Genomic DNA, 12,052 nt, shown 5'->3' on the forward strand with positions numbered 1-12,052 from the left:
AGGAGATGTAGAATTGGGTGTCATCCGCATAGGGATGGTAGTTGAAACCATGGAAGTGAATAAGTTCTCCAAGGGAGTGAGTGTAGATGGAGATTAGAAGGGGACCAAGAACTGAACCTTGAGGAACCCCTACATTTCGGGGGATGGGAGTCAGGGGAGAGGAGCCTATGAAGGAGACTGAGAATGAATGGCCAGAGAGTACAAGGAATACAGAGAGAGTAGAGTGCTTGTACTCTCTCAGGCACTTAGTACAGAGAAGCAGCATGGCCTAGTGATATGGGGCGTGAGCCTGCAATCAGAAGGGCCTGAGTTCTAATACTGGTTCTGCCAGTTTTTGCTGTATGACCTTGGGCAAATCACTTCACTTCTCTATGCCTCAGCTACCTCATTTGTAAAATTGGGATTAAGACTGTGATCTCCCATGTGGGATAGGGACTTGTGTCCAACCCAATTTAATTGTATCCACTCCAGCACTTAGTACATTGTTCAGCATATAGTAAGCACTTAAAAATGCTACAGTTATTTTTGTTGTTATTACAGTGCTGTGTACACAGAAAGTGCTCAGTAAATACCATTGATTGATTGATAGTTTAGCAATCAACTGAATAAATGCAGATGGCGACTGGGTAGAGGCCAGAATTCCTAAGAAACCTAATAACAATTTACAAGAGATTGAAATCCTCCTCCAGCTAATCTGGATTTTCATCTCTTAATATTAGTGATTTTAGCTATCAACCTAATGCTGCTATTGATTATGATATTTATTACGTATTCACTATCCACTGAGCATTGTGCTAATAATAGTAATTGGTTTATTTGTTTAAAATTTACTGTATGTTATATGTTGGGTAGATACAAGATTATCAGGCCTGCCATGGAACTCACAATTTAGGTAGGAGGGAAAACAGTTATTGAACTCCCATTTCAATGATGAAACTTAGGTTACAGAAGTGTGGTGAGTTATCCATGGTCATGCAACAAGAAAGTGGCATAACTGGTATTAAGAAGTGGTTTGGCTTACTGAAAAGAGCTCAGGCCTGGGAGTCAGAGGACCTGGATTCTAATCCCAACTCTGTCACTTGTCTGCTGTGTCATCTTGTCTGCTGTATGACAAGTCACTTAACTTCTCTGTGCCTCTGTTATCTTATTTGCAAAATGGGGATTCAATACCTGTGTTCCCTTCCAGTTAGACTGTGAGCCCCATGTGGGACTTGTATCTTCCTTGTATATACCTCAGTGTTTAGTACACTGCATGGCAGTTAGGAAGCACCACAGTTATCCAGCTGGATCTTCGTGAATACTGATCCAAGGGGCCATCAAAGACAGGAAAAAGATTCAGAAATACCTCTGACATCATTGTTTCTTGGCCAGAGATTTCTGAGCTAAATACAAAAAAATTAAATGTGCATTCCATTTCTCAGTCAAATTCAGTAAAAATGAAAGGAAGAACACCTGGCATGCTGAATGGGAACTGTAATTTAAATTTTTTTTATTTTTTTCAATGGTACTTACTATGTGCCTTGCACTGTTGAGCACTGGACTAGATCGATTCTCAAGAGCTCAGACCCAAGGAAGCAAAGTCTCTGAAGGGCTCTGAAGAACTTGTTCAGCTAAACACTAATGGGTTAAAGGTTCAAGTTGGATTTAGAATAGAATGAAGATGTGGATGGTCCTGAAGATAAAAAGAAAGCTGAAGCCTCACATTCCCTATAGGTTCTTTGTAAATTCAGTTAGTGATCTTTATGTTTTATCCTGGAATGTGTCAGAAACTTTCAGACTTGATTTTATACAGTTTATTTAGTTCAAAGTAATGTATCTAAATTGTGCAGGTCTGCAATGGAGCCATCTCATTTGTTCAAAGTTCATTATGGTGGAATGGTAACAGCAAAAAACAGCAACAGCAGCAGAATTAAAGCAAAAACAATCCCTTTCTCAGCCATCAGACCTTCTGACTAGCTAGCCTTTCCTCTGTGAAATCCCCAGGCCTGTTTGATAGGAGCATGGGTCAGCTCAATGGTCCATCCAGACTAGGATTTTGTCTCTGAGAAGCACCATGACCTATTGGAAAAAGTATGGGCCTGTTAGACAGAAGACCTGGGTTCTATCAATCAATCAGTGGTGTTTTATTGAGTGCTTACCATATTCAGAACACTGTACTATGCATTTGGTAAAGTACAGTATACAGAATTGGAAGATATCCCTGCTCACAGTGAGCTTACAATCCTAGCTCTGCCATTTGCCTGTTGTGAGACCTTGGACGAGTCACTTTAACTTCTCTAACTGTAAAATGAGAATTCAGTACCTACTGTCTCACTTGTTTAGGACTGTGAGCAGTCCCATATGCTAACACTTGCATATACCTGAGAGCTTAGTATAGTGCTAGACACATACTAAGCACTGGACAAATGTAGTTATTATAATGATAGAGACAGGATCATTGGAGGAACCATTTCGTAATTGTTGTAAATCAGTCAGGCAGTCCATCAGTGGTATTTATTGAGCACCTACAGTGTGCAGAGCATTATACTTAGAACTTGGTAGAGTACAGTACAACAGAGTTCAGAGACACAGACTCTGCCTACAAGGAGCTTACAGTCTAGAGGGGGAGACAGACATTGAAATAAATTACAGATAGGGGAAATGGCAGAGCATGAGGAGATGTATATAAGTGCTAAGAGCCTTAGGGTAGATGAATGCTTTAAGGGTACAGAGGCAAGTGCATAAACGATGCAGAAGAAAAATGAGGTAAAATGAGGGCTTAGTCCAGGGAAGGAGCCTTGGAAGAGATATGATTTTAGGATGGCTTTGAAGGTAGGGGGAATGACGGTTGGTTAGATATGAAGAGGGAGAGAGTGAAAGGCCAGAGGTAGGACATGAGAAATGAGTTGATGAGGAGGCAGTTGGGTTGGCATCAAAGGAGCAAAGTATTCCGGCTGAGTTGTAGTAGTAAGAGAGAGGAAAGGTAAGAGACAGAGGGCTCTAAAGAAGATGGTAAGGAGTTTCTGTTTGAAGTGGAGATGGTCCATCCCCATGATTAGTAATTGAACTTCTAATACCCTTATCTTTTCCCTCTGAATCCCTAACTTTCCCAATAGTAATACAGTTTGGGCCACTTATTCAGGAAGCTATTCAAACTCAGCTTGGACCTGTATTGCAGTTCTCAGCCCCCAAGATGAGAAAAATCACCTAACACATGCCTGCCATGGGACTTTATGCAAGAATTGTAACTTCTCTGTGCCTCAGTTCTTCATCTGAAAAATGGGGATTAAAATATCCCTGCTCCCACACCCTTAGAAAGTAGGTTATTGTTATTGTTATTGTTATTTTTCCAGCAGGTTTCTACTTCATGGACATGTTATTCATGTGCAGTAAAGGTCTTTCTTTTACTTTAGAGGAAAGAGGAGTCTTAAAAAGATGTAGTCTGGCTGACACTTAAATGTCAATCAGGGAGAATGTTAGTCCCTGTGGGTATATGGACAGAGGTCCAGTTCATGATTTTCACTCCAATAGACTCCAATGATAGCCAGGACAGGTTATGTTAAGTATTTTACTCACTCATTTTCCACTGAGGTACTGAGAAGTTAAATGACTTGCAAGATAAGTCTGAATAAGAGTTTCTGCAGTGTTGACACATAAGAATAGATCTTAGCCACAGTAATGGATTGGTCTCATATGGAGCTTTTCTCTGTTTTGAGACTGAATCTTGGCATATGAATCTTGGATATGATTCTAGTTTCTTCAAAACATAATTTTATGAAATTTGAAGAAGCAGAGTGTTCTTAAGACATGTTTCTAAGGGTGTTTGCTCATGCAGTTTCAAGGATATTGGAGTATTTTGTGGTGGTGAGGGGCTGATGAGGACCTTCGGTCCTTCCGTCTCAATAGAATCCTTCTCTGGGAAATTGCTTAATTCATGGGGCCTGTGGATTTTTTTCATTTCCTTAGTAACAAAGAGAAAGCCTCCAAATCCCAAATGTGTGAAAATGAGAAATTAAAGAAAAATTCCAAAGTGACCTCTCCACCTAGTTGGAGAATGTCTCAGTGATGTACCTGCACAAACCAAATCAAGTGACTCTGCCTGTCACTTAATACTTCAGGATTTACCCAGTCTGAATTGATAAAGGCCAATGAGCAACCATGCACAATACAAATTTACCTGAATTAGAATGGGAGGTGGAGCTGTAAAGGTCTTATTTGACTAATGATGGACTCGGCTTCTATAAACCTCTACTCCTTTTGCTTATCAAGAAACATTTTTAATAGATGTAAATAAACATGGTTAATATTAATATTTAATTATCACCCTTAACAGTTTTTTCCTTCCACTTTCCAAAAGGAAAATAACTACTAAGGAAAGTTTATCAAGGTTTCAAGGAAATTCTTTATTTTAGCAAGAATGTTTGTTTAGCGCTGGATCTGACTTTCATCTTTTCTTCGTACTAATGCTATTTTAGACCATTTTTTTCTTATTTCCCAAGATAAGGTTCCCACTAGGCTCAGTTTTATGAAGTGATCCCTTGGCTATTTGATTGGATATACATGTGCAATTTCATTTATTTCTTTAAGTAAGAAAGACAAAAAGACAAAAAGTGATGGACAACTATTACTTCAGTTTTTTGTTAGCAGATTGCCTTCTCTAATCTTTCTTGAATTTCTCCCTTTGACTCATGTAAAGGATATGCAAGGTAAGCTTGAATGTTTCTCTTCATTTTTTTTCAAAGGGAAGCTTTCTGACTCAGTGGTTTTGAAAAATGTTTCATTTTCAAACTGTGGCACATGACACCGGAATAGGTTAGAGTCTGTAATCTATAATCTGTAGTAGTCAAGAAGCAGCCAGCAATGCAGAATCCCAGACCCATTTCCATATGCCGGAGCCTGTAAGAGGAAGAACAATAGGTGACATGGGGTTGCAGCTTTTAATAAGAGAGTTGGAGATTGATCTCCTAAATACCTCTCTATGGGCAAAGGTTCTCATTCCTGAGGATTCAGCCTCTGAAGTCCCAGAACCAAGGTTTATCCATCATTTCTGAAGGGAGATTCCAGTGAAGACTTTTTGGGAATTTAATAGTAAAAGATTAATCATTGTTTTAATACCAATGCCCATCATTTTCCTACCCTTCAACTGCATCATTCCACATACTTTGTGACTTTCCAATCCTCATAGGATATCTGTGTACTTCTATCTATATTTGTTTATATGAAAAAGCGGTGGTATTTAGGAAGTGTAAATAGGACTGTCAGAAATGGAAATGAACCTTCACAGAAGCTATAAAATATGCCATTACAAAGAAGTCATTTTATTTTATCTAATCTTATTCTGTGACAGAATGGCAGGTCCAGGATATTGAGAAATTAGAAATGATGTATCTTGATGCACACGCACACGTACATGCACACATACTCATGTGTCTGTATGGGCTTGGATGTGGGCTGATGAGCTGCCCCTTTCTCATCTTCCAGCCCAACATAATCTCCACACTAACAATGCAAAATCAGTCCTTGTGGTAACAGGAAGGTAAAGGAGGGGGACAAAGGGGAACTGCACTCTTCCAAAGCAAGCTGAGCACAGAAGGCAATCCAGCTCTGTTTGGGAGCCATGAGAAGGGTCTCCTGAATGAGTGTCAAATTAGCCCTCCCACTTTCTCCACAATGAATGACCTAACCCCCTACCTGAATTGGTGTTCATTGTTTGATTCAATGAAGCCCAGCAGGATGATTAGCCAACACCTCCCACTGAGGGCCTGCTGCCAATTTGGGTGTTTCTCAGCTCTTCCCTGGGAGTTCTGTTGTCTCTCTCGAGGGTTGGGAAGCCAGCGGGGAGAGGTAGAATGGCACCTCCATCCCTTCAGAGGCCCCCTGGGCTCGACCTCCAAGGTTGCCAGTAGAGGAGAGCTAATCTCCTGGAAGGTAACGGTCTTCCTCCATTCTCTTTTTTCCACTATCCAAGTCTCTTCTGTCGTAATCCCCTTTGTTCTGTTTTTTCCTGCCTAAACTCCTGTAACCAATCAATCAATCAATGATATTTATTGAGAGCTTATTATGTGCAGTACACTGTACTAAGTGTTTGGGAAAGTACAGTATAACAGAATTAGCAGGAGTGTCCCCTGCCCAGAATGAGCTTACTGTCTAGAGGGAGTTGCATATACCCAGACTCTACTTCCCCTCTTTCTTCCTTCTTACAGAGCCCTGGCAATCTATATTTCTACTTCTTCATTTGGCTGAGATCACAATGTAAAGGTTTCCAGTGACTTCCTTCCTGGAAACTCAATGTTTTGTTGTTCATTCTAATACTCCTTAACATTCTGTTACTTTGGACATGGTGGACCATCCTGTCTATCAAGAAAATCTCTTGGGGTTTATACTCATTCTCTTCCCCACCCCACCTTAGTTTCCTTGTACAATAAAAATTATTTTGATATTTATTTTATAACCCTTTCCTTTATCTGAAGGTTCCTTGACTATTCTTTCCACTTAAGCCTCGTGCTGTTAGGGAACTTAGTATACAATTTCCACCCTCTGTCTAAAATGCGGTCTTCACTTGTTTTGCTGAACAATGCAGCTTCCCTTTTTCAAAGCCCTTCTAAAGAGTCACCTCCACCAGGAAGCATCCTTTAATAAACCTCTCCTGCCTTCCCAACTGTAGCAACCCATCAGCACTGCACACTGATTGATTATTAATTCATTTGAGCTTATTATTCATAGTTTCTCATACTTAACTGTTTGTCAATTTGTGTCTCTTTTGCCCCAGTCTCATCATCATCATCATCAATCGTATTTATTGAGCGCTTACTATGTGCAGAGCACTGTACTAAGCGCTTGGGAAGTACAAATTGGCAACATATAGAGACAGTCCCTACCCAAGTCTCCATTTTGACTCTAATAATAATAACAATAATTATGAAGATATTTGTTGAGCACTTCACTATGTGGCAGGCAGTGTACTAAGCGCTGGCATAGATACAAGCAAATTGAGTTGGATACAGTCCCTGTCTCATGGAGGGCTCAAAGTCTCAATCCCCATTTTAGAGGTGAGGTAAATGAGGCACAGAGAAGTGTAGTGACTTGCCCAAGGTCAAAGCAGACAAAGTGGTGGAGCTGGAATAAGAATCTTCTGATTCCTGGAACTGTATTCTATCCACTGTGCTACACTGCTTCAAAGCTTTTTGAAGGCAGATAACTGTGTCTTTTTCTTCTTTTGCACTCTTTTTTACAGTATTCGTTAAATGCTTACTATGTGCCAGGTACCATACTGAGCACAGGATACAAGCTAATCAGATTAGACACAGTGTCTGTCCCAAATGGGGCTCACAGCTTAGTCCCATTTTACATATGAGGTAAATGAGGCAAAGAGAAGTTAAATTAAGCCCAAGGTCACACAGCAGACAAGTTGAGGAATTAGAATTAGAATCCACATCCTTCTGACTCTCAAGCCCATATCCTACCCACTGGGTAACACTGGTTCAAGCCTCTACTATAATGTTCTGTGCTCAAGACTGTCTCAATAAATCTAGGTGGTTTCCTTTAACCCAGAATGCTCCTTCTTGAAAAACTTTGGATTGAGGAGAAGTCACATTGTAGTATTTTCATTTTGATTTACCAACCATTTTGTATACATCCATTTCTTCAAGCACTGTTTTGGGTTTTATTCAGATCAGTTCATGAAGTGGGAAGACTGCTCCCTAGCAGAAATACATAATGAAAAGAGTTGCTGAAGGAAAGCTCACTGTACTGCTGAGGGGCTCTCCTGCCAGAATGACAAGAGGGTCTTGGTCCCAAGATTCAGGAAGGAAAACCTGCTTGGACAAATTGATAATAGTGATGGTAGTTTGTGTGGCAGCATTTGAACTCTCTTATCCCACATTCCCTTTGGGGCCTGGAGAGCCACAGACAACTAGGCAGGCATGGAAGAAGCAGATTGCAAAGTGCGTGCAGTGAGGGTTTATGTGCAGGTTTCATTTTTGGCAAAAACGACTGCATCATAGTGCCTATGTTGTGCTTTAGTGTCATGCCCTGGATAGTTGCCGTGGTGGTAGCATCAAACAGAAATTCCTCACTATTGGCTTTAAGGCACTCAGTCAGCTCTCCCACTGTTACTTTACCTCACTGACCTCCTTCTACAATCCAGCCTGCACTCCTTTAACACCAACCTCCTCACTGTACCTTAGTCTCGCCTACCTTACCACCATCCTTTTGCCTACATGGTCCCTTTGGTCTGGGACTTTCTCCCCATTTATATCTGAAAACCATTACTCTCCCCACCTTCAAAACCCTCTTAAAATCACATTTTCTCCATCAGCCCTCATTCCCCCATTTGCCTTTCCTTCTGCATTGCCCATGCACCTTGGGTCTGTACCTCTTAAACCCACACTCTTAAACCTCTTCACCCTCTACCCCATTCTCATGTGCACAGCACAGCACTTAGGTACACATCCTTATACTCTGCCACTTCCCCTCTGAGTAACTTATTCTAACCAATCTATCATATTTACTGAGTGCTTTCTCTGTGCAGAGCACTGTACTAAGCAATTGGGAGAACACAGAATAATAACATGACACATTCCCTGCCTAAAATGTATTTTAAGTCTAGAGGGTGAGACAGATCTGAAAAAAATAAGTAAATTATGGATACATACATAATGGTTGTGGACCTGAGCAAAGGCTGTGTAAAGGGTGTAAATCCAAGTGCAAGAGTAATGCAAGAAGGGAATGAGAAAACAGAAAATGAGGGCTTAGTTGGGGAAGGCCTCTTGGTGATGTGCTTTTAACAATGTCTGACTAAGCCCCTTAAAAGGGCAAGGGCCATGTAAACCAATGATATTGCACTGTATTCTTCCAAGTGCCTAGCGCAGTGCTCTGTTTTCAATAAGCACTCAATGAAGACCTTTGATTGACTTATTAGTGATTTGGGATATTTCTCCACCTCTTAGGCTGCTCTGCAGAAACTTGTCAGAAATGTTCACAACTGACAGCATAATCCAAGCAGGCAAAGTTGAAAATTAGACTGTAGATCCCAGAGCAGGGCTTCTTCCACCGTATCTGCAACACTGAATTAATAATAATAATAATAATTAGTAATACTGATAATGTTCATGACAATAATATTAGTTTATTACTTATTTTACACCAAGCACTGTACTAAACGCTGAGTTAGGTACAAGATAATTCAGTCAGATACAGTCTCCATCATTCATTGTCATATTTATTGAGTGCTTACTGTGTGCAGAGCACTATACTAAGCTCTTCAAAAGTACATTTCTGCAACAAATAGAGACAATCCCCACCCAACAATGGGCTCACAGTCTAAAAGGGTGAAACGGACAACAAAACAAAACAAGCAAACAAAAAGACCAAGTAGACAGGTGTCAATAGCACCAATATAAATAAATAGAATTATAGATTATATACACATCATTAATAATATAAACAGAATAATATGTACATATATATATATATACACACACAAAGCAACAGAGGAGCAGAATGTGCAGGCTGGGCGGTAGAAGGAGAGAAGGGAGGTGAGATAGGAGGGGGCAAGGTGATGTAAAGCTTTGAAGTGAGGAGTTTTTGCTTGCTATGAAGGTGGATAGTCACTGGAGATTTTTCAGGAGTGGGGGGTGACATGCCCAGAGCATTTCCATAATCCAGGCAACAGAGTGAAGTATAGACTGAAGTGAGGAGAGATAGGAGGTTGGGAAATTAGAAAGGAGGCTGATGCAGTAAACCAGTCAGGATATGATGAGTGATTGTACTAACAAGGTAGCCGTCTGGCTGGAGAGGAAAGGGCAGATTTTGGCGATTTTGTGAAGGTGAGAGCAGCAGTTTTTGGTAATGGATTGGATAGGTGGGGTGAATGAGAGAGCGGAGTCAAGGATTCATTCATTCATTCAATCATATTTATTGGCGTTTATTGTGTGCAAAGCACTGTACAAGCACTTGGGAAGTACAAGTTGGCAACATATAAAGACAGTCCCTACCCAACAGCGGGCTCACAGTCTAGAATGGGGAGACAGACAAAAAGCAAAACGTGGACAGGTGTCGGGTCATCAGAATATAAAGCTAGATGCACATCATTAACCGAATAAATAGAAAAATATGGATGACACTAAGATTGTGGACTTATGAGATGGGAAGGATGGTATTGCTATCCACAATGATGGAAAAGTCAGGGTTTGCGAGGGAAAATAAGGAGCTCAGTCTTGGACATTTTGAGTTTTAGGTGGCAGGAGGACATCCAAGTAGAGATGTCCTGAAGGCAGGAGGAGATGCGAGCCTGGAGGGAGAGAGAGATAAAAGAGGAAGAGATATAAATTTGGGTATCATCTGTGTAGACATGATAGTTGAAGCTGTGGGAGCAAATGAGTTCACCAAGGGAGTAAGTGTAGATGGAGAATAGAAGTGGACAAAGAACGGATCCTTGAGGAACCCCTACAGTTAGGGGATTGTTGGGGGGAGAGGAATGTCCCAGACTACTCAGACTGCTGTCAGAGTCAAGAAAACCCACCTTCAGAGCAGAATTGGAGATGGGCAAGAAGTGTTGGAAAGAGCAAAAAGGGATCCATGGGCCATTGAGCTTTGCCCTGAAAGCTGGAGACCACAGGTCCCTACACTAATGTAAAGGTGAGCCAGTGAACTAGAGTATTGTGGACCTCTTGACATGTCTTGTACTGGGATTGGCAATTAAATTGGACAGTGAGCCAGTTTTTTCCCATTTTTGTGTGGATTCTCTTTAAGGGCCTCCAATACCTTGTTGACAGGAGGCAGTTGTTGGCTCCACAGAGAAATTAAGTGATTTGCCCAAGGTCACACAGTAGGTGAAAGGCATTACCAGGAACAGAACCTGGTTGCTCTCATTTCCAGGCCTGTACTCTTTCCATTAGGCCACACTGTTTCTTTGTTAATACTGATAAAGATTATGTCTCGTGTTTTAACTCTCACCTCTTTGTGATTAATTCTCAAACATCCACCTTTAGCCCTAATCTTTCACCCGCTTTAAAATCTTGGTTTTCTGCCTGCTTTTGGGATATATCCCTCTCCGTGACTAGTATCCCCTTCAAACTTAATAGCTGAAATTTCCATCTTCCTCCTAAACACTCTCTTTCCCCACAACTTTCTTTCACCATAAATCACATCACTATCTTCTCTTCCCCCAGAGCTCTGACTACCTCAGCATAGACTTTGACTCTGTCACAGCAAATTCATTCATTCATTCACTCAATTGTATTTATTGAGCGCTTACTGTGTGCAGAGCACTGTACTAAGTGCTTGGGAAGTACAAGTTGGCAACATATAGAGACGGTCCCTACCCAACAGTGGGCTCACAGTCTAGAAGGGGGAGACAGAGAACAAAACAAAACAGATTAACAAAATAAAATAAATAGAATAAATATGTACAAATAAAATAAATAAATAGAGTAATAAATACATACAAACATATATAGGTGCTGTGGGCAGGGGAAGGAGGTAAGGTGGGGGGATGGTGGGGAGGGGGAGGAGGGGGAGAAGAAGGAGAGAGCTCAGTCTGGGAAGGCCTCCTGGAGGAAGTGAGCTCTCAGGAGGCCTTTGAAGGGAGGAAGAGAGCTAGCTTGGTGGATGTGTGGAGGGAGGGCATTCCAGGTCAGGGGGATAATGTGGGCCGGGGGTCGATGGCGGGACAGGCGAGAATGAGGCACGGTGAGGAGATTAGCAGCAGGCTGTAGAAGGACAGAAGGGAGGTGAGGTAGGAGGGGGCAAGGTGATGAAGAGTCTTGAAGCCGATGGTGAGGAGTTTTTGCCTGACGCATAGGTTGATTGGTAGCCACTGGAGATTTTTGAAGAGAGGAGTAATATGCCCAGAGCGTTTCTGGACAAAGACTATCTGGGCAGCAGCGTGAATGAAGTATGAAGCAAATCTATCCCTTCCTCTCCAACTTGACTACATGATGCTAAGATGACTTTACCAGACCCCTTACTGGGCTCTCTCTGCCTCTTTCAGATGCTTGAATCATTTTCCCAAAATGTCAGTTGGAAGTCATCCAGTCCCTCCTCAAAAGCTCTCCTTCAGGCTTCCAGATTT

The sequence above is a fragment of the Tachyglossus aculeatus genome, chromosome Y2, assembly GCF_015852505.1.
Source record: "Tachyglossus aculeatus isolate mTacAcu1 chromosome Y2, mTacAcu1.pri, whole genome shotgun sequence".
Taxonomy (NCBI): Eukaryota; Metazoa; Chordata; class Mammalia; order Monotremata; family Tachyglossidae; genus Tachyglossus; species Tachyglossus aculeatus.